The sequence below is a fragment of the Giraffa tippelskirchi genome, chromosome 1 (genome assembly GCF_054371585.1).
Source record: "Giraffa tippelskirchi isolate mGirTip1 chromosome 1, T2T-mGirTip1v1.2.pri, whole genome shotgun sequence".
Taxonomy (NCBI): Eukaryota; Metazoa; Chordata; class Mammalia; order Artiodactyla; family Giraffidae; genus Giraffa; species Giraffa tippelskirchi.
The window spans coordinates 212,592,571-212,619,844 of record NC_137275.1 but is presented as its reverse complement, the minus strand read 5'-3'; the positions used below and the strand labels follow the sequence as shown (position 1 = coordinate 212,619,844).

The window sequence follows — 27,274 nt, the reverse complement described above, 5'->3', positions numbered from 1 at the left end:
AGATCTTCTGGAGAAGAAATAGGCTACCCACTCCAGTATTCTTGGGTTTCCCTTGTGGCTCACCTGGTAAAGAATCCGCCTGCAATGCGGGAGACGAGGGTTCGATCCCTGAGTTGGGAAGATGACCTGGAGAAGGGAAAGGCTACCCACTCCAGTATTATGGCCTGGAGAATTCCATGGACTCTACAGTCCATGGGGTCACAAAGAGTCAGACACAACTGATTGACTTTCATTTAATGAAATCACAACTAAATATTGCAGGTAGAGATAGTAAACATAAGGCAATATTGATAACAACAAATATATAGAGAGTTAAACTTCACTGATTAAAAATTGACAAAAGATTTTATTACCTTAAAGAGATTATCTGAAAACTTTATCCAGATTAAAAAAAAATGCACTCAATAGAAATAACAGTAACAGCAACAAATCACTGTGCAGCAGATATAATTTGAACATTTTACTACATTTGAGCATTTCATATCAGGGAAAAACCTGATAAATTGAAAAATGTCTTTATTGTGATGTATAAAAAAAAGACTGTGTGGATCACAACAAACTGTGGAAAATTCTTCAAGAGATGGGAATACCAGACCACCTTACCTGCCTCCTGAGAAATCTGTATGCAGGTCAAGAAGCAACAGTTAAAACCAGACATGGAAAAACAGACTGGTTCCAAATTGAGAAAGGAGTACATCAAGGCTGTATATTGTCACCCTGCTTATTTAACTTACATGCAGAGTACATCATGCAAAATGCCAGGCAGGATGAAGCACAAGCTGGAATCAAGATTGCCAGGAGAAATATTAGTAACCTGAGAATCAATAATCTGAGAAATATCAGATATGCAGATAACACCACCCTTATGGCAGAAAGCAAAGAGGAACTAAAGAGCCTCTTGATGAAAGTGAAAGAGGAGAGTGATAAAGCTAGCTTAAAACTCAACATTCACAATACAAAGATCATAGCATCCAGTCCCATCAGTTCATGGCAAATAGATGGGTAAACAATGGAAACAGTGAGAGACTTTATTTTCTTGTGCTCCAAAATCACTGTGGATGGTGACTGCAGCCATGGAATTGAAAGACGCTTGCTCCTTAGAAGAAAAGCTATGACCAACCTAGACAGCATATTAAAAAGCAGAGACGTTACTTTGTCGATAAAGGTCAACCTAGTCAAAGCTATGGTTTTTCCAGGAGTCATGTATGAATGTGAGAGTTGTATCATAAAGCAGGCTGAGTGCCAAAGAATTGATGCTTTTGAACTGTGGTGTTGAAGAAGACTCTTGAGAGTCCCTTGGACTACAAGGAGATCAAACCAGTCAATCCCAAAGGAACTCAATCCTGAATATTCATTGGAAGAACTGACGCTGAAACTCCAATGCTTTGGTCACCTGAAGTGAAGAGCTGACTCATTAGAAAAGACCCTGATTTTGGGACTGATTGAAGGCAGGAGGAGAAGGGAGCCATAGAGGATGAGATGGTTGGATGGCATCACCAACTCAGTGGACATGATTTTGAGTAAGCTCCGGGAGGTGGTGAAGGACAGGGAGGCCTGATGTGCTGCAGTCCATGGGGTCGCAAAGAGTTGGACATGACTGAGCAACTAAACAACAACAAAGGAAAAGACCATGTGGCTGTATCTTAAGTAAATGTTAAAATACATAAATACATGTGGTTTCACTGTGCTATAAAGATTACTGATCAAGGAATTCAAATGGCATAGAGTGGTTTGCCTATACAAAACACATTTTGGAGGAAAGTTAATCAGTCTTGAAGTCAACTAAGAATGTACTTTGTGGGTCACAGAGCAGAAGGAAAAGATAGATAATAGGTCTGGGCGGGGGTGGGGGGGGGAGGAAATATCTAGCATGTGTGCTGTCTCTCTAGTAAGTCAATAAAATTGACACAGGATTTTTTGCAGACTCTTTTATCCAGTTTATCTTTGTGTACTCCTGAGCAATTAATAGCTCATCACAAATTGTGATTACTTTGTAAAGATTTGGTGAGTGAATGAAGAATAAAACAAATGAAAATTAAATGGACAGTATACCACTGGCCCTCAAAGTATCACAGTCTACCTTTGGACAATAGTACTTCCTATCACTTTGTACTATAATAATCTATTCATGGTTATCACTCCTATCAGAGATTGATTTTCTGCAGGGCAGGGAAGATGTTTTTAATGTATGTTTATATATAGGCATTCAGAGAATGTTTGCTAAATAAATGAATGACAAAATTTTATATTAAGGGTCAGGTTACTTAGTCTAAGATTTCTCAGATGTTTCCCTCATATTTCATTTTCATCATAGTATAAGTTCAGATGAGAGCCAAGGGCACATGATTTAGGGGGCTTCCAATCCCTGTAGAATCAAATCTGATTAGGAAATGTGCTTTGTAGAGATAACACCTACACCATTTAGGGGAAAATATGAAATGAGAGAATATATACTGAGGGCTCTCCCTAGAGCTGGTTTCTACTCTACCCTTTCCCTGGAGACCCCTAGCTCAGTTTGCTCTGTTCTTAGCAAGTTTTTGGCCTCAGCCTTGACAGCAGCTTGGAGGCAGACAGGAACATTATTTCATGAAGTAATTTAGACATGATTTTTAAAAAATCTCATCTTGGCACAAACCCCACAAGAGCTTGGGTTTAACCTGTTATTATGACATTTCAAGGAATAATAAATAAGTTGCAAAATGGAAAACTGTAGAAGCTGGGGAAGAAAGAATTTACATTGCAATTTGCATACAAGACACTCAACATGAAATAAAAGGGCATTCAAAGGAGCAAGCTATGCTAGTTAAGTAGTATAAAGTTCTCATTTTTGCATATAATTACAGGAAAAACACTTGGTAGAATTCCTTCTTTGCTCTGATTTTCAGACAGGATAGTTTCTTTGAATTTTACAACTATGGATAGAATCTTTAGCCAAGGATGGTTGGAAATAGTTGATATTAGGCCAGGAGTTTTAAGTGTCTGGTAATGATATATAATTATAAGACCTTTTTAGAGCTTCCACCTTTGGTTTGGTCTCAGAGATCCACTTTATTATCTAGCTCAATCCCACCTCCTGAAAAAGCTAATACTTAAAGAGATGGGAGATACAGAATTTAGCTTTGCTGTAACACAGATGAAATATATAAATTTGGGCAACCTATTCAACTTCTCTGAGCTGTTTCCTCAACTGTAAATGGAGATTGAAGGAGGAAAAGCATGTAAAGCCTGTAGCACAGGACCAGGCACAAAGATAATAGGATTTGATTTTCCTTGAAAAGTTGAGAGCTTATCCTGACTCTTCATGTACATTATTCATTGTTGCTCCTCACAGAAACTCAATTAAGTAAATCCAAGGGCATCTATTTTTCTAGCTGAAGAAACTGAGGCTCACAAAGATAAATGACTTGCCCAAGATTACTCCTAGGAGAGATGGCAGCACTGAGAGTGGAATCTAAGTTCACCCTCCAAAGTCTAGATACTTTCTTCAACCTTCTGTCTCCTGCAGAGATGATGTAAAGACCCAGGCCCTTCATTCAGCTTCATGAAACACTGGGAGTTGGGGATTAGATAGGGCCCCAAACAACATAGAAGGGACTGTTAATCTTATTAAGGACATGTTGATGCCACACAACAGAAACTATACATATCAATTGGCTAGTACAAACGGTTAAGACTTAGTCAGATTTTCATCTCAGCAGAGAAACTGGAAGGTCTTTATAAATTTTTCTTCTCAAGGTATTCTCAAAATTCATAAAAGAAGAAAATTAGGAAAGTATCAAGTCAGAAGAGAGATAAAACTTTAATAATTGATGGTGTAAAGTGACCTTGAGAAAGAAACAGCTGATTGGGTGACAGGAGTCTGATGAAGTCTTCATATACTGAAGTTCTAAGACATTTTTTGGGGGGTGGAAACTATACTGAATGGTCAGCATGTGAAATCACATACAGTTTCTCAACCTGCTTTTCTGGCCTCACAACTTTTTCTTATTTTTCTCTCTTCCTAGATTGCCCTTCCTCCCATTGGTCAGTGATGAACTCCTATTCATCCATCGAGACCCAGGTAAGATCACATGCTCAGTGAAGACCCCTGTGGGCCCCAGAGAGTCCTCTGCTCCTCCCTCCTATGAGTCTTCCCTCAACCTTGTCCATATTTCTAAGAAATGGGATGCAATCATAGCCAATGTATTTGAAGTATTTGTATATATCTAACCATTTAACCGTAGGTTCTTGAGGCAACAGACCATGTCTTATTCATCTCTTCACCCCAGGACCCACATACATGCTGGCACACAGTAGACTGTCAAAGACTTTTGCAACAAACTGAAAAGACTTACAACATGGGAAATTCTTCTGTTAAACATATCTTATGTAACTGGGAAAAAACTCATATACATTTGCATATTGTCTCTAGGTTAGATGCACTGGTAAATAGAAGTAAATGTCAGCATTTAATGAGATTTCTCTGCTTATAGTCATGCTATGAAAAGAGAACATTGCCACTGCTTGTAGAATTTATTGACATCGAGATTACATGTTGCTTTTGGAATGCACACCATGAAATATAAAAGGATTGGCTAGGAAAATGGGCAGAAATGTGAACATGTTGGTAAAAAAAATATTTAATCTATAAAATTATATTTGAGTATATTTTAATTTGAACTGATGTTCATAATTTATGCAGTCACCTAGGTGACAAGTGAAGAGGTCCAAATATAAATCTCGACTCTGCTGCATGTTTCCTCAGTGAGCTCCCAAGCCTTTTGAACCTAGTTTATTTTTAGAAAATGTAAACTGTTTGTTATTAAAATTATTTTGGTGTGAAGAGGTTAATTATCCCTATATCAATCCATGAATTCAACCCAATCCCTAATCTAGTGGAATTTTTAGAATTTAATAAAATAATTTAATGAAATATTTTAATAATTAAAATAATTTAATGAAATTCAACTTCATCTAGAATATAAGGATAGAGTGAGTCCAGAATACTTTGGAAAAGAGGACTGATGAAGGCATACTTACACCAAATGTATGAAAGCACATTATAAAAATCAGAATAACTTAAAGTGTTGGTGAAGGGATAGGGCCAGATATACAGATAGTATCCTTGATTTTAGTAAATGATAAAAATAGGGTTTCCATTAGGAATGAGAGCAGAGGTTATTTGGTGAATGGATCGGCACAAGTGGCTAGTCACTTGGAAAAGTATAGTGTTATCATATTTTCATAAACTTACAATATAATCCTATTTTGTGGGGTGGGGGGAAAAACACAGATAGATACTTGTGTGTATTAATACATATATATATATATATATATATATATATATATATATATACATACATATATGAAAAAGCCTGAAACGGGGAAATCAAAAATATCTCTGGGTAGTGTGGTTATGGATGATTTTTACCTTTTTTTAATTCCCTTATTGATTGTCAGAATTCCTTGCAATATACATGTATTTCTTCAATTATAAAGTGTTTAAGCCTTGAATTAAAGCCTTTTTTTTTTTTCCAGTTCTACCAGTTTACTGCTACCAACCCATCTCCCTCTACCCTCATGCACATGTACTCAGTCATGTAACCCTGTGGACTGTAGCCCACCAGGCTCCTCTGTCCATGGACTTTTCCAGGTAAGAATATTGGAGTGGGTTGCCATTTACTTCTCCTAAAGCCTTTTTTCATGAAATTAATAGAAGAGGAATATTCTCAGAGCACAATAAATTTAAGCATTCCTAGATAAGAGTGATCTCTATGATGTTTTGATGGAAATCTTATAGTAAAAAGCCAATGAGGCCATGTAAGTTATTAATTTCTTCATTTAAATTTCACTGTGCTCTGAGAACATGACTTGTGCAATTCCTACATTTGGGAATTTATCTGGCTTTATTTTTGCAGCCAAATATCTGATCTATATGTGTAGATGTTCCATAGATCTTGGATGAAGGTATTTTCTCTTCCCCCGAAAGTTAATATATATATGTATATATATTAAGTTTAACTTTATTATTCATATCTTTTATATTCTTCTCTGGTTTTTATAAACTTGAATGGCTAAAGCTGGAGTGGTATTTCAGTCTCTAATAGTTGTGTTCCTGTATATTTTGCATAGAATTTCTAATAGATATGCATTTTTGTTTTTGAAATCTCTGCAGGCTGTGCTTTTTGTCAGTATGGAAGGATACTCTCTGTCCTATTTAGTGCTACCTGCTGCATATTCTTTTTTGTCTGAAATTAGTACTGTGATTCCTCATTTCTTTCTGTTTGGACCTGCTAAAATCAAAGTGTGCCTTTCCCTGTCTTTGTGTTTTTAATTTTATAAAATAATTTAATACTTTGGTTTTAGAGCTGTTAGAGACAGGTTTTGATTTCTGACTGTTTACATTTACTGTCACAGTTGATATATTTGGTCTCACTTCAATGATAGTCTTTCTGTTACACTTCCATACTGAATCCATACTGATTTATTTTATTCTCCAAAGTAGGGTGCATATTCTCCAGCTGGTATACCAAATCATTCATTGGAGGCTCTGAAGAAAATCTTATTTTTTACTTAAAAATTAAGAAAGCTATTAAGCTGTAACAATATTTAATGTGAGTTAATACTGGTACTTTGTTCTGGTCCACATGTAAGGCAGACTTAGTCAGTTTAATCCTAATAATTGAGCTAGAAGAGAGTGACTTTTAGAAGTCAGGATGAATAACGGTGACACTTGAACATTTTGCGCACTTTCCTGGACTCATTGGAATTTTAGTGTACTCAGTTAAGTGAATTTAGGGTTGTTTTGTTTACTTTTATCTAAACTATGTCACAGAATTGGCAAGGTTCTTAAAATGATTCCTGGGGTGGGGGGTGAGGGGAAGCAGGCTAAAAGTAATGTCCATTATGTAAAAGCAAACACAAGAGAACAATAACAACAGTCGTCTCCCCGCCTCCACAGAAGACCAGCCAAGCTCATACTTTCCCTTTTCCTGGCAGGAATTCTCCATTAGCCACATTATGAGGTAAGAGAGAGCATTTTCAGAACGGATGTTTGGAAATGTTTCCCAGTGTGTTTCCACTGCTATCTGATACATTGCTGAAAACGATGTAGATGTTACACCTATAAAATATAATCTCTCATATCAACACACTTCAAAAACTTGAAATAGAATTTTTATTCTGTTTAAAGGTTTTGGAGAATTTTAAACCCATTTGTTGAAACTTAAAAATATAACATGGACTAATTCCCTTTGCAAGAGCAATTGATGGATATCAATGGAAGGTGGAAATTTACTACCACATTTCAACAATAACAATTACATAATTGGTGGAGGGAATAGGACATAAGCGTCATGATTATTAAGTGTAGCCAATGACATACTTCTTCACTTTGAATTTGTCTGTCTGTGAAGGATTATTCAGCTATTGCAGTCACTAAAACCAAGTTTGAAATAAAAATGGACCCCGAATCACACCTTTGAATTGCCATATTGCAAGAGGTAGAACCAAGCTATTTAAAAACATTGAGAGGATATTAATCATTCACTCCTGTTAAAAATTATTATTTTAGCGAAAGAAAAAAAGTTGCTTTGTTATTAATAAAGACAATTAAATTTATTTTAAATTAGAATTAATTTCAGGTATATCTCATCCTTTTGATGATTCTATTAGCATCTGTTCTATAATGCATGCACATAAATAAGTACATATGATGGAACATGTGCCTCTATATAATTTATTAAGGAATCACTGAACTGGGGAAATACTGCTCAAAGTTTCACTGATAAAAAAAAGATGTAATCTTTTTATTTGGCCTATACTTTTCCCTATAACTAAAAATATATTTGAATTTATTTTCTTTTATTATTGATGTTGAGAATTAAGCTATATTCATTTCCATTGCATAAGAAATTTAAACATGGTTTTGTATATCTTTTCCCACATGTCCTCATGTCCTATTTTTATTGATAATAATTTTTTACTTTAACCCAATTATTGTTATCTTCATCATATAGCTTTTCTTTTAAAAATTATTATTGGGTTTCCCTGGTGGTCCAGTGGTTAAGGGTCCCCCTGCCAATACAGGGGACACGATACTTGATCCCTGGTCCGGGAAGAGCCACTGGGAAACAGCTAAGCCCTAGAGCCTGTGCTCCGCAGCAAGAGCTGTTTCCCTGAGTTCTGTAAGCCATTTTAACAAATTATCGAACCCAAGAAGGAGGTCGTGGGACTCCTCGATTTATAGCTGGTTAGTCACAAGCACAAATGACAACCTGGACTGGTGATTGGCACCTCAAGTGGAGGCAGTCTTCTGGGGCTGAGCTGGTAACTTGTGGGATCTGATGCCAACGCTAGGTAGAGTGTCAGAATTTAACTGAATTATATGACGCAGAGTTGGTGTCCACAGAGAACTAGAGAGTCGCTCTGTGTGAGAAACAGTACACACATCTGGTGTCCCAAGTGAAGTACTGGTGTGAACGTAGTAGAGTATGGAAAAACAGAGTTTTCCTTTAGCTGGTGAAGAGAATGTAGAGAGGAAATAGTTTTTCCTCTCTGAAGGCACAGCAAGGTCATCTTGTGGTACAGTGTGGATAATTGGAAAGGGAGGAATGTGCAGCCATTAAACCAGCTATCACACTAACAATCTCCGACATTCTATTTAACAGTAGAAAAGTATTTGTCCATCCTCTATGTGATGGTTCTAGGTCCCATTTCTTCCGTCCTCCGTCCCCTGAGTCCTCTGTCTCCAGCCAGACAATGCAGAAAGATTCAGTAGAGAAGGCGTCCTGGCTTCTTAAAAGCCTAAACCCAGGAGAGATGTTTCATTTCTGCTTATATTCCTTTACCAAAAACTATTCATATGGCTCAAGTCCAATGTCAAGGGGCAGGTACCTCCCAAGAATAAAGACAGAAGGGGGACTATGAATTTCTGGTGGTCAGTCAGCTATCTATGTCACATTCAACAACTATATTTTTTCACTTCCACTGCTGAGTTTGTTATCAGACACTCATTCAGAAACCCTCTAGAATCTTTCTGACACAAACTGGCATATCTGTGTTCTTATTTCTTAGAGTAAATATTTGAAAAGAAGCATTTCATCTTTTCAAGGTGATTTTCTTATTTGGACTTGCAACGTGACCTCCCACTTGAAGGGGCTTCTTGCTTCTCCTGTGAGCATTTTCTTCTTGATGTGGCCTCTGGCTCAAAGAGAAAGCCTAGCAGCAGAACTAGCATTTTGATTGTTGAACTTTCCTATCCTAAGGTCCCTTTTCATTCTTGCAAATTAGTTGATCTCACCGGAATTGTCTGGGTCCCTCCACCTCCTTACTCTCCCTTCTCTATCACAAGGACATTCATGACTAGAGCCTAAAAGGCCCCCTTCCATTCATTACCACCCGTCTGTGTGAAATATACACCCTCTAAGGTGTCAGACATGTACATGGCATCCTTCCTATTTTCCAGTCCTGATGCTGGGTTTTCCCTAATTTTATATCCATTGGTCATCCCATTTGACTGAGGGTGGAAAGCTGAGTGTTTGACGCTTGCACTTACATCATCATCAGAAGCAGAGGAATTACACAGTCTCTTGTTGAAATGCTTGTGGAAATTATATGGCCTGTGATATCAGTTTCTTTAAAACACCTTGTAAACTTTTACTTTTGCAGAACTATCATAAATCTGTTTAATTTAACAGTTTATACTAAGTACTCCAGTATTCTACTTAGAAGTAAAGCATTTTTCTGTTCGATTGAAACTTTGTACTATTGGAAGTTGAGAATACCATTTGTTGTGCCAAATTTCTCCATATCTGATTATCAAAAATTTTGATAGCTCACATGTGAATCCATTTAGTGAGTAGTTCTGAGGCTGCACAGCTGAGTCAGAGGTACTGTTGAGCAGTGGGGTACTGGTATCTGGAGTGGCACTTCTGCCCTCAAGAGGCTCACAGTTGTTGATGGGCAGATAGCGATTGAATTAGTTTGATGTTTTGGAAGATAAACCATCATACTTTCTTTTTCTCTTCTTCCTTGTATATGACCCTTCCTCAGTGGTTTTCACACTAACTCTGAGGGAAGCAGGATTGAAAGGGTAAGAAACAGCAGATGGGGTAAGCTTTTCTTTTTCAACCTTCAACATAGGTTTTTGAGACCCAAAATGGAAAAGGCAAGCTTGAGGGAAAGTGAAAGTGAAAGTCGCTCAGTTGTGTCTGACTCTTTGCAACCTCGTGGACTATACAGTCCATGGAATTCTCTAGGCCAGAATACTGGAGTGGGTAGCTTTTCCCTTCTCCAGGGGATCTTCCCAACCCAGGGATTGAACGCAGATATCCTGCATTGCTTGAGGGAAGCAGGGGGTAAACTGTATGCCAACACAGGAAATCTTGAAAGCATTCTGTATGTCACTGGTGGGTAGGGTGTGCTTTGTGGAAAGGAAGAGCAGCTTCTGGAGCTGCCTGGTGTGAGATGGAGGGTCAGATCTGGGCATCTATGTGAAGGACGACAGTGTCCACACAGCAGTCCTCTACAACTTCTTCAGCCCAAGATCTTGTAAGGGGTGCCCTTTGCCATCTTTTCCATGGCTTTTAGACAATGATATATCCTCTAAAAAAATAAAGCAAATGAACAAACAATCCATCCCACACGCACACTCAAAACCAAACCAGGTTGAGAGTTGTGACACCTGAGAAGTAGTTGATGGATTGGCTTTAGGACAAGAGTGGGCAAGAGTGAAACCTACTCCTTTTTCACAGATAATTATAATGTGGGCTTCTGAAATAGATTTTTATGTAGACAGTTATTAAGCAGAGAGAAAAGGAAATGATGCTGAGAGTTTCCAGCAAAATGGGACTTCACTAACTTGTGTCCTTTTGGGAAAGGCCAGCAAGAGTATATGTGCTAATACAGCAGGAGTGAAGACAGTTGTGGGGTGTTGGCAACATAGTTTTTGAACTCAATATAAAGACACCATCTAGCAAAAGACTCTCAAATGTATTTATACGAAAAGATTTTCAAAGGCATATGAATCAAATCATGTATAACCATATGTTTAATAAAAACCACCTTAATTTAAAAAATAATTTCATGAAGTTATCAGCATCCTGGAAAACCCTAATCCCCAAGTACAGAGTAGAGAAAATATTATGAGCATTCTAAAATTGAGCTTAAAATATATATTACATGTGTAATATATGAACATATTTCTATTCATAGGAAAATTATCATGGTTTGTAAGATTATGGGAGAGGTTTCTTTCTCATTTTTTCAAGTTTCAAATGAACATGTATTTTATAATTAGAAACAATGTGATTATAATTCTTATTGAGGATATCTTCTGATGAATAAAGAATTTTTCTGTAAATTTTTCTCCATAAATTACCTTGTTATATCTATCAAAATAATAACTAAGAAAACTTGACATTAAGGTTGGTTTTAAAAATTATTTGATAAATTTTATTTTAAATAGGAAATTGTTTTTTATTTTGTCCAATGTCTATTGAACTTGCAACTCTACCTTAAAAAGTAGGCATTTTCAACATGACTAATAAATTCTAAATGTAATTGCTTTGAAAAAAGAAAGAAAAAAAGCAATTTTTGTTGTTGAAACCAAAGACAAAGGATCTTATGGCTCCGTTTCCTCTAACTTACTTCATTTGGTTTGACTTAACTTTGACATCTATTCCATGTCCTGTTTCAGTAATAACCTGTTTGACATTGATCTCAACATTTCATTAGGAATTCATGCTGGAAAGAAATTACTCTGAACATTTGTACCTTGTTCTTACAGTAAATGAAGTGTCATTTGCATTTCATATCTTTTTTTGCTAACCTGTAACCCCTTGAAGACTTTGGTACTTTTCCATTATTATCTCAAAGACATTTATTATCATTTTCCCTCTTGATTTATGCTGAGACTTCAGTGATTGAGCCATGATTCTCAGGGTCATTATATAAAATTGCGTAAGTGCTCCATGAACAACAAATTTTCTTTAAACTTCTTGACAACAAGCTAAAAGGAGTTGGTTTCCTAGCTTTCCCCCTTTAAAGGGACTCTGTTATTTTAATAGAACAGTTTTAGCTACTGTGGTTTGATTTTCTGGATGTGAAAAGGTACAAATTTAGATTTCAGAAATGGCATTTTACAGTGAAAAGAACACCAGCTTTAGAAATGACAGACCTGAGCTCTCATTCAGTACTCAGATAATTACTTACTGTGTATTCTTAGACATATTACTTCACTTCTCCAGGCTTCTGTTTTCCCATCTTAAAGTGAGATTTAAACCCTGCCCCCGCAACTGTCTTTCGTATCGTTATAAGGATGAAAAGTATAATGTCCCAAGTACCATGTCTGTAGTAAATGCTCAATAAATGATAGTAATCGTTCACATCTTTGCTTTCTCCTTTGTCAGTTCCTGTGGTGGTGGAACAACTGGCACATGAATGGTGAATTACCAACTGTGTCTCTGAGCTTGGGAATTTAATTTAGGAAGCTATAATGTGGAACACATGAGCTCTTAGCTGTACGGAAGCCTTGAAAATTCAACTGCTTTCTTATTGTACAAACAGCAGGGTGCTCAGTCACACATTTGTAGTGACTATGTCCAACAGCTGTCATAATCGACATGTTAACTATTTTAAAAGACAGCCAAAAACCTATGGCTGATTAATGTTGTTAACTGTGAAACCCATTGGTTTTTAAGTTCAATTACTATTCACTGAGCCATTACCAAGTTCTTGGATACAGAATGAAAAGGACAGGCAAGACTCCTGGTTGCATGGAAATGGCTTTCAAGTGAGGAGAGAGTTAAGAAAAAAGCAGATCTGTAAATAAATACAATAAGTAGAGCTTGTCCACAGTGTTGGGGGACTCAGCTGGGAAGTAACAGAGAACTTATTGAGATAGAGTGATCCTACTCCTGGAAGGCCTAGGGCTGCGGCTGACATTTAAGCTTCAATGAGAAGCAACTTCTGCAGAGCAGGGACGAGACTGGTCCAGGAAGCCAGAAAAGCATAGACAAAGCCCTAACTCTAGAAACATGGACCATCTGATGGACAGCCAAGTTTTTTTCAGGGCCATGATAACCTTTTCTTCTAGCATCCCAGTTGTTAAATAAGTATTGAAGTTAGGCTTGTGATAATTTGATACTTGTTATCCATATATTAAAATATTCTGGAATAAAATAGTCCAGAAGATTATATATAGGCAGGCATAATTTCTACTAAAATAGGTTTGCTGCTAACTGCTACTGCTAAGTCGCTTCAGTCGTGTCTGACTCTGTGCGACCCCATAGACGGCAGCCCACCAGGCTCCGCCGTCCTAGGATTCTCCAGGCAAGAATACTGGAGTGGGTTGCCATTTCCTTCTCCAGTGCATGAAAGGGAAAAGTGAAAGTGAAGTCGCTCAGTCGTGTCCGACTCTTAGCGACCCCATGGACTGTAGCCCACCAGGCTCCTCCGTCCATGGGATTTTCCAGGCAAGAGTACTGGAGTGGGGTGCCATTGCCTTCTCCGAAAATAGGTTTACAAGTCACTAAATAGAAGCTATTCAGTTTGTTATTTTAAATAATGATGATGATAATAATAACGCCACTGTTTCTGTATAGTGTACTAGTAGTCCTCAGAGACCCATGGAAATATTAGAAAACTAAGCAGAACTGGGGAATTGGGTTTGGTGTCTTTTTCCTCAGGCTCTCATGAACATTATTAATGTTCTCATCATCCAAGTCTACAGGGTGTCTTAAGTTCGGGTGGCTCTGGAACCTCCATCACAAACTTGACTCCAGAATTTTTGCTTATCTTGGGAGCCCCAGTGACTGGATGTTACTCATAGGACCTCCCCCAACTCCAGCATCTTCCTTGCCTTGGGTATTCTCTGTCTTCTATCCCTTTGTGTTCCTCTTTCTCTACTCAAAGGCACCCACTGCTCCAGTTTCCCCAGCAATATCGTTTCAAGGTCTCACTTTTGGAAGACAAGAGCCAGGAAGGGAAGTTGACTGTGGGCAAGAGAATGACCTTGACTATCTTCTTTGGATAGGTTGGAAAAAACAGGTGAGAACCAGACCCTCATACTTGCCATCAGGAGGCGGAGTGTAATATGATATATTTTCTGTTTTTGAAATTCATGTTCTGTTTTATCAAAGCTATACATGTACATAATTCTGTGAAAAATAGCGCTTCTCTATATCTATATTCCTCTTCTTCGAGGCAACAACTTGCAACACTTCTAACAGAGTCTTTTAGTCTTTAGTTCTATATATTTAAACCAAACTTATGTTGCTATTTCTTTGTAAAAACTACTTCAAATACTAATACTATTTTAAGTACTACACTATAGTAGATGCAGATTCATTGCTATCTGCATTTCTCATTTTTTTCCTTCTCTCAATGTAATTGTATGACCATATAATGATGATTGGAGGACTACAGTCCATGGGGTTGTAAAGAGTCAGACACGACTGAGCATAATGATAATTTATAGCTGGGCATGCAGTCTTACAGTGCTTCCCTGGTGGCTCAGCAGTAAAGAATCCGCCTGCTAATGCAGGAGATGTGGATTCAATTCCTGATTCGGGAGGATCCCCTGGAGAAGAAAATGGCTACCCACTCCAGCTTTCTTGCATGGAAAATCCCATGGACAGAGAAGCCTGGCAGGCTGCAGTCCATGGGGTCGCAAAGAGTCGGACAGGACTTAGGGACTAAACAACAACAAACATGAAGTATTATATGATTAGTTTCCTGCACAAAATTTTCTTGTCCTTGGAGTTACTCTCGTTATTATCCTTTGCTTAGGTTTCTATGTACTGATCATTCATTCATTCATCCCCAAACTTAACACTCAGTTGTGTAAATTTGAAACATATAAGGTAGTCTTATCAATTTCATCTCTTCGAAGAACTTTCTTCTGGACTCTCTCAGCCTGCTCCAACTTGGGCCAGTAAGGTGGACATGGAGATGTGTTGCCTAGAAGCCCCTTCAAGGAGGAACCTTTTGTTCCAGCTGCTGGGAATGAGTCAGCAGACAGCCTCCAGCTGTCAGTGTCTTCATCTTTTGTGTCAGCTGCAGAGAGCTGTCCCACCCAAGAACATGCCTTTGGGTGGTCCATATCTAGTGATTGATAATGGAGAGGTTATAAAAGTCACTTCAGCCCACTGAGGAGCAACTCAAATGGACTCTAATGCTCCAGAACTCCCTAAGGGATTGGCCAAGACTTTATTGTATCTGCATCATCATTCAACTTCCCCTTCTGCTCAGTTTTGCTTCTCATCTCTCACTTTTCCCCAATTCCTGAGAAGTACTGATTTCTAATAAACTCTCTACATTCCAAACTCCTTCTCAGCCTCTGCTTCTGGAGAACCCAACCTGAACTAGTTAGTCTCTTAAGGCTTCTGAACAGGAGTTTTCTTACAACACCCCTCAGTGTCACCCCGGAGATTCCCTCTGGTGTATTGCTATGTTGGGTTCTCTGTTTCTTGGATCTACTGCCTTTTTCTCTTTGATTTACTCTCTTGTTTTGATGCAGCACATTCTCTAGTAGTTTCCTGAGGAAAATACATGAAAGATCAAGTTTTTTAAACCATGCGTGTCCAAATATGGGTTTATTCACATCACATTTAATCAATAGCTCGGTTGGTTATAATCTTCTGGGTAGGAAATAATTTCCTTTCAGAATTTTGAAAGCATTGCTCAATTTTCTTTTGGTTCCAGGATTTCTGTTTGAAACTATGATGCCAACATAATTCTTGAACTTTTATATGAAAGCTGTATTTCTTCCCTGCAAACTTGTAGGATCTCCTTTGTTCTCTTTGTTTTAATATCATTGCTTCCAGTTTAGGATTCTGCTAAGTCTATTCCAACTGATTCAGTTACTTTCCAAACCTTCCAAAATTCTGTTGCTCTTAGCTTCTTTCTATTTCTTTGTCTTTGTGTCTTTATATCTTAAAACAAACAGATAGGCAGACAGACAAATAATAACAAAACACTATAGCGCCTAATGGCATTAAATGACACTTTTGGGAAAGAGAAAGCAGAGGTTAAATATGTGTGCTCAGCTTAGCATATTTAAGCAGAAGTAGAATTTGATTTTTTTGAGGAAAAATTTATCTGGTAAAGCTGCTGTTTGTATCTTTCTTCCTTCCCTTTTCCTCCCTCCCCCACTTTTTGTTTTTTTGTTTTTTGTTGGACTCTTTTTCATTAGCACTAATTGCATTATTATACTACATCACACCTGGTGTCTATAAAGTCATTGATTTGGTGCTTTTGATTTTACATCTCCAAGATTAGGGTGAAGATCTCTGCTTTCTCCTGATTCCAATCCTGTGCAGACAGTGCTGAGCTTAACCTAACTGCTGCTGACAGTGAGGAGTTCTGTTTATGCATTAGAATTAAGCTGGATAACTGTGTGTTTCCTTCAGACTCCAAGTCAGGAATATCTGTCTTCAATAAGAGTAGAGAGTTACAGGTCCCTCTAGGAAAGAGACATAGTGGAATAGAACCTTAAGAATACTATTGAAGATTCCCAGGAACAGTCACTTTTTTGGTGGGAATGACTGACAAGGTGATAAACAGGACCCCTTTACCTGAAATGAATCAATAATTAACCCTGAGAGAAATTACAGAAAATGAAGTCTAATGAATCAGTTGCCTAATTCTTTCTATCCTTTGGAATTAGACATGATCTGTATATCAGATACAACTATTTAGCACTATGTGTCAAGTTATGTGAACTCATAGACCATGATTGTTATGGGGTTTAATTAGTTGTGAAAATGAAGAATAAAGTTGAAAGCTTTTAACTTCTTGTTCTGTGTGTTATAGTGATAAAAGCTAGTAGCAGAAGAACAGAAACCCCTGTTTTGTTTTTGTTTTAATTTCATCCACTATGCTTTATAGCTTTATGACTTTGGGTAAGTTACTTTATCTAAGATTTATGTTTCTTAGTTGTAATTTGGAGAAAATATTAATTTCTCCAATAGGGTTGTTATTAATGAGTTAAAGTATGTAAAGCTATGAGCACAATGTCCATATATGACAGATGTTCAGTCAATAGGAGTTTTCTTCCCTGTGCCATCTATATTTTGCCAAGAACATAGTAATTTTTTGTGTGCAAGAAAATGTTGGTGCCACGCTTCCTTCAAAGAATCCACAAGATAAGGAAGTTTCATCTGTATTAGCTGAATTGTGAATTCAGATACGTCTTAAACTCCTCCAAACACATTCGATCCTCAAATTAGGTCCAGTCATTTTCAGGTGACATGGAGGCCTCAGAATCAGGGAAGATTTCATAACTAGAGTTAACTGCAGCAAAGAAAATTAGGTCTGTAAATAAGAATGGACAGCTAAAGCAAAGATTAATTTTAATGGCATGCATTAATAATATGCAGTTTGAGATTGGCAGTGGAGAATTCTCCCTGAGAACTGGCATTAGGCAGTATGGGTCTTGACAGGGAAATTCACATGGGCAAGTGCGTTTATTCAATACACCTTTTCTATCCCAAAGACATTAGTGTACTGAGAGACCCACAGTATTATTCACATCTAATCATCATATGTACAGTCTGTTTCCATTTAATTGTCAGGAGTAAAGACTCTCTTGGTATAACTTAGAAGTGACAAGGAAATTGGATGGAGCTTCGTAGGGTTGACTCTAGAAAAACAGTGAAAGAGTAACTAGAAATCCTAAAGTTAAATCCTAATATCTATAAAGGCTTGGAGGGTTTGTGTAAACAGGGATGGCAAAAAGGAACCCAGTTATTTATTGAGGACTTTCACAGGATCCTTGTTTCGGGTTAGATTCTGGACGAAAGAATGAAACCACTATGATCACCAGCTCTTCTTCATGATTGTGGGTGGGGAAAAACCAAAGAGCAGGGAAATGCTGAGGTGCCTAGATGTTTTAGAATATCTGCTTTAGAACTGTTCAACTAATGTTGATTCTCTGGGCAGGCCAGAAGAACATAACATTTTGTACTTCATATGAAGAAATCCAGTTACAACTAACTATATTTGTCCTTGCTAGTGAGAATGTTAGAAAAGATGAATGAAAGTTATCTGAAAGTTTTAGAAAGGGGAATATGCAAAAATATTATAGTTTTTACATTTCAAACTATACATTTAAGTAATAAATTGGTCAAAATCTTATTTTATTAACTACACTTTGTTAGCTGAAAGATATCTTTTTCTAAGTTCATATTTTCTAAGAAAATGCAGTTCCCCATTTATTGAGAGTGCTCTCTTATTCTTCTATTAAACAAAGTATAGATGTTTGGTGTATAGAAAATGATGTTTTCTAATATCACATACCCTATATTTGGTATGTTTTTACAGAAAACGTAAGTATGTGATTCGTGGTTATTGAATAGTCAGGTATTTGATAGATGGACATAATCCTGAGAATCAAGGATGAGATGGGATTTTTTTTTTTTTTTTTTGGTGGAAGGGGAGGCTTTTCCCTGTAGAATTATGACAAGATTTGAGAAACCTATTCATGTTCTAGGAACTATCTGTAGATTGAATCAGTGTCAGGTATATACAGGGAATATTGGACCAGTCCAGGAAAGTTTCTTTCACTTTAAAATGTTGTCCTCAGAAGAGACATGTGTACCCCAATTTCATCGCAGCACTGTTTATAATAGCCAAGACATGGAAGCAACCTAGATGTCCATCAGCAGATGAATGGATAAGAAAGCTGTGGTACATATACACAATGAAATATTACTCAGCCATTAAAAAGAATACATTTGAGTCAGTTCTAATGAGGTGGATGAAACTGAAGCCTATTATACAGAGTGAAGTAAGCCAGAAAGAAAAACACCAATACAGTATACTAACACATATATATGGAATTTAGAAAGGTGGTAACGATAACCCTATATGTGAGACAGAAAAAAAGACACAGATGTATAGAACAGTCTTTGGGACTCTGTGGGAGAAGGTGAGGGTGGGATGATCTGAGACAATAGCATTGAATCATGTATATTATCATATGTGAAATAGATTGCCAGTCCAGGTTCGATGCATGAGACAGGGTGCTCAGGGCTGGTGCACTGGGATGACCCAGAAGGATGGGATGGGGAGGGAGGTGGGAGGGGGGTTCAGGATGGGGAACACATGTACACCCACGGCTGATTCATGTCAATGTATGGCAAAAACCACTACAATATTGTAAAGTAATTAGCCTCCAACTAAAATAAATAAATTAAAAAAAATTAAAATAAAATGTTGTCCTCACATTTGAGGAATTTTATAGCCATTTTTTTCTGTTGTGAATTTTCAACATAATCTGTCTGCCACCTCATCTGGTGCATATAGCTGTGGATGGGAAACAGATACTGAGATCTCCTTGGCCCAGATAATGAAATTAAACTTACAAAGGGTCTGTAATGTGGTCAAGGCCATGCAGCTGGTTAGCAATAGAGCCAGGTTTAAAACTTGAATTGTTCTGATTTCAAAGCCCAAACTCTTTTTACTCTACCATGTTGCCTTTCAACTGAGCAGATTTGCTTTTTTATACCATGCTTTCAAAGATTCAGTTCCCATGAGAAGGTAGCAAGAACGTGTGTACACAGGGAGGTAGAACTATGTTTTTGGTGTTGCTTTAAGTCTCAGTAATCAGCTATTAAAGCAATAAAGGAGAGGGTTAAGTGGTGCCCAGTGTGGAGGAGGAAGAGGGAAATGACTCTGAACCACTAAGGAGCTCCTGCAAGCATGGAAAGAACTCTGCCTGGGGAGTCAAGCGGCCAGGCATCTTATTGCAAATCAGTCATCAAACTTACATGTGACCTGAAGGAAGTCCCTACCCTAGTCTGTCCTTTATTCTCCCATTTGTGAAATGAAAAGGTGAAACCAAGCCCCAGAAGCAAACTCAGTATCTGTTCTGGTTTCCTAATCCAACTGTGCAAGACAGCCACAGGCTATGGAACAAAATTAGACCCAAGACTTCATTGTTATCACTGATTGTATTTCTTGAGCAAATAATTTAATCTACTTTTCTCCCCAAATTATACTGATGAAGAAATCACAATATTCTCTCATTTACTTTCCCAAAAGGCAAGTAGCACTATAAACCCATTTTCTGATTGGATTAGCATGATATTAGTTTCACTGTTGAAAAAGAACATGGGAAAATATACACAGAAAAATACAAAAACTTTCTTTGCAAATCAAAAGTATTATGAAATAGCCATGGGAGAAATTGTATTATTGAATGGGTCCCAAGAACCCATTATAGACAGTATTCACCATAGAAATATCCTGAATGAGATTTTCAAGGAGATTTATTAACAAATTAATATATATGTATTTTTATAAGCAAGCTATCAAAAATATCATATTAAACCGATTAAGCACAACTGCACAAGTGTAACTGGAACTCGCTGATACTTGAGGCTGGTGAGGTGTTCTTAGGTCTCCAGCTCTTGAGGGATGGGTAGAGATTGAGGAGCCTGCCCTGGGGCAGTCCTCAATTCCCAGGGCCTTCGTGGTGAACTTCTCCACAAAGTTTCTCTAGTCCTCTGGCCCCTCCAGTAGCAGAATGTCTCGGAACCCAATACAGCTGTCCTCATTTTGAATTGTAGAGAAAAGGGGGTTATAGATATTATTTTTTCCTGAATTATCTGAGAGTAGAAACATTGCTCAACACTAAGAGAGAAACACAAAATTTTGAATCTGAGCATTTTATAGTTAGAGAGGAGTCTTACTGTTCTGAAGTGTTACAAACCGCAGGAAAGAGATAAAGGCTGCAAGAGTGTGACTTTCTGACCTGTGCACTGAAAGGGGAAGAAAAAATCAGGGGCAGAATGGAGGCAGACCAGTGTCAGAGAGATGGTAAAATTTCATGTCAGTGTAAGATCTTGGTAAATAAGCCAGAAAAACTAAAGTTTCAATTAGGAATTGAGAGAACCCGAGGTGATGATGACTGCCACCACCACCAATCAGTTAATAAGAATGATAACAATGACAGAAAGCAATAATAACAGTGACTCTTTTGCCCTTTTTAGAACACAGCATTGCCTTGAGAGGAATCCTCCCCCCCAAAAAAGAAAGAAAAAAGGATATAGGAGTTCAGGAAGATGGTCTTGACTTGGATCCTGTTCCTATTATGCCTACATACAAAGGGGACCTTTCATCTTATAAATAAAATCCAAATTTGATGGAGTTCCTCTGCATTATGAAACTACTTCCCTACAGCACTTTGAAAGTGGAGAAAGAAATTTGGCTTAAAACTGCAGTGTGTAAATGTGCAACAGTGGGAACCAGGGCCTCACTGTTCAATCCTACAGGATATTCATGGAGAAAACTGCTTTGCTTGTCACACAGTCTCCCTTCTAATTCTGGAAAAGCCACCCTTTATTACAATTCTTAAATGTCAGGTGAGAAGTTGTTGATATTACCTGCCTTAGCTCTCCGAAAGGCTCATTAGGGGATAAAAGGAGACTAAGGGTGCTAGAAAACCCAATGAACTCTTGCTTTTCAGTACTTGAGCCAAAGAATCAGTTCTGTACAAATGTGGTGGAGAGAATAATTGCTAAACTTGGCCAATAATTTTCAAGGAAACAGGAAAAGTGGAATGACAACCCATCTGTTAAAATCACGCTTAATTGAGTCTGACCGGTAATGAGGGGTGACAGGCCCCAGGCCATGATCCTTCACACCTTTCCTGGGGTTAATTCTACTCTTCTTAGAAGCCTAGCCTTCCAAACAGATTGAACGGTGATTCTTTGGCCAACGTACCTAAGTTTCTTCTTGGTGCCGGCCAGCAGCTCCTTATCACGCAGGTAGTCTGGGGAAATGGCTTTGACTGGTTTCTGGAGAACCAGGTTCTTGCTCAGGTGGCCCTGGTCTTGCCCAGTATCCACATTGTGATTGGCCATTATTGACCACTTGTATACTGGTAGTAGGCCTTGGTGAACCTGCAATCTGCCAAACCACTGAAAAATAAAAATCGCCATCCTTTTGAGAATGAGGGCTTAAGACAAAGACCAAGGTCATTGGTAAACTCCTCCTGATTGACCTGCACAGAAGCAAGAGTCCAGGAAGTCTCCTTTTCCAGGTAGTTTGCCTCAAGGAAAAAGCCTGCTGAAGTAATTGCTGTGAGTGGGAATTACTTGGAGCCCCCAGCACCACCTTCTGTCTCTGTCAGAGGGACGAGATGTGGGAGACACTGCTGGGCTGGGTGATGAAATGGTGGTTTCCCCAATGAAGTGCTTCTTTACGTCCCAAGGCAAAGCTTCATGTGTGCCTTTTGTGCAATCACTGTTTATCCAATTGTGATGTCCTGGGGTCTAAGCACCTTGCATATATCAAAGTTGAAGTTCCAAACAATGGAAGAGAACAGAAGTGTTTCAGGGGCTGTAAAATCTTTATCTAGGGATATGCCATCTTAATAATTTTAAAATCTGCTGAATATTCATCTATCTTCTAGCTACCGTTAGTTCATCTAGCTTACCATCTAGCTTCTGTCAACTTCTAAAAACCATAATTATGAAAGCCCCTGGAGTGGAAAAATTGGTGAAAGAAAACCTGTATGGTAAGGACATGGCATTTGGGTCTCCCAGCCAGCACTCAGAAGAGCTTTGGCATGCCTCTCAGCCCTTCAGGCAGGTACAGGGCGCTTGGGCCATCTCCTACCCTGTGTAAGGACATCCTAGCCTGGAGGGATACACGCCACTGGTCCCCAGTGGTCAGCCCTCATGGGAAGTAGTGCAGCAATGCCTCTCCGCACATTAAAGTTTCGGAACCTTAGCCTTCCCATGTGTAAAATGAGTGCAGTAACAATAGCTTGTGAATCAAACAAGATAATGTGTTTAGTTTCCCAGCACAGTGTCTAATTGATTCCATTCTTTTGCTTCATCTCTGCTATTTCCATTTTTGAATTACAACCAATCTAAAGTTGCTATGGAATCAACCTCCACACCCACAATCTTCTAATTCTCCCCTCTCTTGAGGAAGACAAGAAAAGTCTACACTTTTTCTCTCATAAAAATGGAGCTCTGAGCTCAATGCTCTGTGATGACCTCGAGGGGTTGGGAGGGAAGCTCATGAGGGAGGGGATATATGTGTACTTATAGCTGATTCATGTTGCTGTACAGCAGAAACCAACGCAACATTGTTAAGAAGTTATACTCCAATTAAAAAAAAAAGAAACTGGACCTCTTTATGATCTAGTCTGGGTGATCTCTCCCAATCAACGTATCTCCCATGTCACTGTGCCCTCAGACCCTGAACTCCTGCCAGAATCACCACTGCATTAATCGTCCCTTCCCCTGGGCCATATCTGACTGCTGCACTCTTGTCACTGCATGAATCCTACTATTCTGTAATGTGCCATGTCTGCCTGCTCTGCTATACTGTAAGCTCCTTGAGGGGAGAGACTAGATCTTGTTTGTATTTGATATCAAGTGCCTAATAGGTAGCCACTAAGCTTATGGTTAACAAAACATTTAAGCAGACTCTGGGGGGTTGTAATAATGGCCTGAATATTTTAGAGGGATACTTTGATTTCTTTGAAGACTTCTTGCCAAATAAATACATATGATTTCATTTTAGAAGGAGGATAATTGATTTTTCTTTTTGAGCAAGGAAGACACTAGCTTTTTTCATCCTTCTTACTGATGTGTGATGAAGGACATAAATTACACAGGAAACAGGACACAGAGACATAAACCTGCTTAATCCAATTATATATTTCAATCAACAGACAGGGTCCCAAGGGAGGAGAGGATGCTGTGCGGATGGAGACCACTGAAGGGAAGCTAGGGGGTTGTGTGCTTCAGTTTTCTTGAGAAAGAGAGAGAGAGAAAGAGAGGAGCCAAGAGAGGAGAAGGAGATGGAACAGCTGTCATAGGAAGTGAGAATGAAAATTATTTGTTACACAATATAAAACAAATCTTGAAGAGGATGTTCAGTCTTTGGAATGTTTAACAGTGAATACATAAATAATTTTCTGAAGACAAATGAAAAGAGGCAAAGAGAAAAAAAGCATACAAACAAAATAAAACAAAGAAACCAAAGTGAGGAAAACAAAAACCAGGCTTATAAAAGGAAAGACAGTCTAATTACAGCCATTTGACTGAGAAAAAGTCATGCTTGAACCCTGATGCAGACAGTGCACAACTTGACTTCTGATTCCCAAGGGGGAAAGAGAGAGAGAGGGAGAGAACCTGAAGACCACTGGGGTCGGGGAGACAGAGGAGCAGTGGGAACACTGATAGTTAGTGAACATAGAACCAGCCGTTTTCATTTCACACACTCTATTTCAACGCAGTAACTCTGTAAAGCAAGAGTTCCTTACTTGCATTTGCAAATAAACTGAGCCCCAATACTATTTCAAGGTCAAGGATGTTTGTTTAGCTAGTTAATGGCCTAGCTGAGATTGAGCCCATGTCTACTTGACACACCTTCCACAATTCCTCCACTAACTATCCAATGCTCCTTCCACAATGGGACGTGACTCTTACAACCCTGTTCCCCTGGCTGCAGGCTATTTGTACTGTTGGTTATGAGCTCCTGGACAGGGCCTCCCAGTTCCCGTTATGGTGTTACTGCTAATTAAGTGTTCTTTGCTTACACTGTAGCAATGGAACCTCTCTCTTGTGCATAGCCTTGCCCGTCTTTCCTTCAGCTGAACTCTTGGGTTCTTACCTGGGACCCAGATTAATTAATAATTAATCATCATAACAGAGACAAGAGTGTCCTGGAGAGTTTCAAACTAGTAATTATGTACCCCAGAAGCGACACTGCTTACCACTCATTTGCAAGAGCCAGACTCATGGAAAGCTGAGCGCAGGAAATACTTAGTGAACAGCATCAGTGACTGTTGCAGCATTTCTTGTCTTTAACATACTTTATATTATGTGTATTTATCATGTTTATTATCTGTCTCCATGTCTAGAATGTCTGTTCTATGAGGACAGAGGTCTTTGTTTCCTTCATGAATGCCACTTCAGTGCCCAGAACAGGATTTGGCAAGCAGACCAAGAGTTGGTCGAATAAGTAAATAAGTTATTGTCAGTTCTACCCTCACTTGCTGAGCAGTCTTCGGCAAGTCTTTCATACTCTGAGCCTCCAAGTTTCCTGAGATAAGCAGGAAATTCATGAGATAAGCAGGCTAAGGAGTAATATAAGACCTAGCCCATGACAAGCTCTAGACAAATATTAGTTTCTTCTCACCTCCAGTGGCCAAATTAGTCTTCTGACGGTAATCCAATTTTCAGGAAATTTGTGTAGAGAAAGGGAGAGAAAGAAAGAGAGGGAGAAGAGAAAGAGAAGGAGAGAAAGAAAGAGAAATGGAGCAACTGTGTAGTTTGAATACATTCCATAACTTTTCTGTTTCTTGCCCAGTGTGCAAAACAATACTGATGTTCCTCCCAGAAATTTTTTTCTCTAATTGCTGGAAAACTCTGTAAGTGGAGCAAGCTTTATAACTCAGGGTGGGAGTGAGGCTGGGTACAGCCACTGGCCAAGCCTTTCAAATAGTATAACAAATGATGTGTGGGTATAGCCAGGGAAAATGCACACATTCTTCATGGGTCTGGAGAAATCATGTTTGGCTCCCAGGTGCACTTGACCTGTTAACCATATTTAGACAGATTTATCAGCTGTAAACTTTGCACCAAGCAAGGAAAAAAAGAACGCTATTTTTTTTTTTTAAGCATAAAGCTGAAAGATTTGTTAGCAACAGGAGGAATTCAAACCAGCTAAGGAGAGGGCTTGATTCTCTCGCCTCAGTTGTCTGCTTAGGGCACAAGGACTCCAGGCATGAAATTCACAGAAACCGGGAGAATTTCCGGGTACAAGTATTTCAGTGAGGGCTGGTGAGCCCTAGTTATAAGAGCCTGGAGTGAGTATAAAAAAAGGACAGCCCGTTTTTAATTAGCACCATAACAAAGAGGGAAAAAAGAAAGCACTTACAAAAAAAAAGAGCATACAAAACTTTCCAGAACTTTTTGTGTTTCTATTCTTTATGTATTCTTGTGAGATCATCTGCTTGGAAATGTATTATTTGAAACACTAGACGAAGTTCCTTTAAAAACGCACTAGAACAAACTGATTGCAACGTCAGAATACCATAAGCCTTGTGTCTATGAAACATCTTTCATGATATGGGGAAAAGAGAATGGGATTTGAACTCAAGAAGTGAATCCACGCTCCACAATTTACTAGCTGTGTGATTCTGGGTGAATCACTAACCCTTTAAACCTTAGTTTCCTCATTTGTAATATCACTTCAGTTCAGTCGCTCAGTCATGTCTGACTACGACCCCATGGACTGCAGCACGCCAGGCCTCCCTGTCCATCACCAACTCTTGGAACTTACTCAAACTCATGTCCATTGAGTCAGTGATACCATCCAACCATTTCATCCTCTGTCGTCCGCTTTTCCTCCTGCCTTCAATCTTTCCCAGCATCAGGGTCTTTTCCAGTGAGTCAGTTCTTCACATCAAGTAAAACCAAATTGGAGGGGCTGTTGTGAGAATTTGATGAGCTAATGTTTATGAAGTTGTGTTATCAATTTTCAAGTGCAATAATGGCATTTATAAAGTTTCTGGAGAATAATAGTCTAAAAAAATTTTCCTGTTTGTCTTTGGTGAGGAGGTGGACTCAATACCCACTTCCCCCTTAGCCACCCCACTCCATTTTCCTATAGAGCCAGTTAGTGTGTGTGTATGTATTATACATTACATATATATTACAGTATAATTAGTATTATATACACACATTATTATATATCAGTATAGTATATATGCTAATTATCAATTAGTATAGATATGTATATATCTATGTAGAGGGCTGTATATCTATATGTTTATCTGTATCTATGTCTTGCTATTGCTATTGCAAGAACATCCTTTCTTTAGCATTTCCACTGTCACTCGTAATCTCTTTCCTAGATGGTTGAAATAGCCAGATTGGCTGTCTTTGTGCTGACTTCCTAATCCGAAACAACCTAAATTAAACGTATGTCTGACCATGTCACCTAACCTTAGGAGTCTGTAGCCCAGTATAACATTCAAGGTCCTCAGTTTAGTCCAGTGATTCTCAGCCAGGAGATTTTGCCCTTTCAGGGCCATTGACAATGTCTGGAGGCATTTTTGTCTGTCACAGTGGGGAATGGGGTGTGTATGTGCTGCTGACACCTGGTGTATGAAGGCCAGGGATGCTGTTAAATATCCTATAACACTCAGGACAGCCACTGTAACACAAATCATTCTGCTCAACATGTCAGCAGTGCCGAGGTTGGAAACCTGAGTTCAGCCCATGGGATCTCCCTGATAAGCTTCTACTCACATCAAGTTCCA

The 27,274-nt window shown here is 38.5% G+C and overlaps 1 protein-coding gene across 1 annotated transcript in view; it reads left to right on the top strand.

Annotated features, from left to right (window-relative positions):
- Positions 1 to 27,274, top strand: part of LOC145520116 (uncharacterized) — a 525,123-nt gene that overhangs the window by 411,604 nt on the left and 86,245 nt on the right. The window contains exons 8-9 of the mRNA XM_081525795.1: positions 4,005 to 4,060; positions 5,518 to 5,632. The gene's annotated coding sequence lies outside the window, so the exon portion shown is untranslated. The remainder of the gene's footprint in view (positions 1 to 4,004; positions 4,061 to 5,517; positions 5,633 to 27,274) is intronic.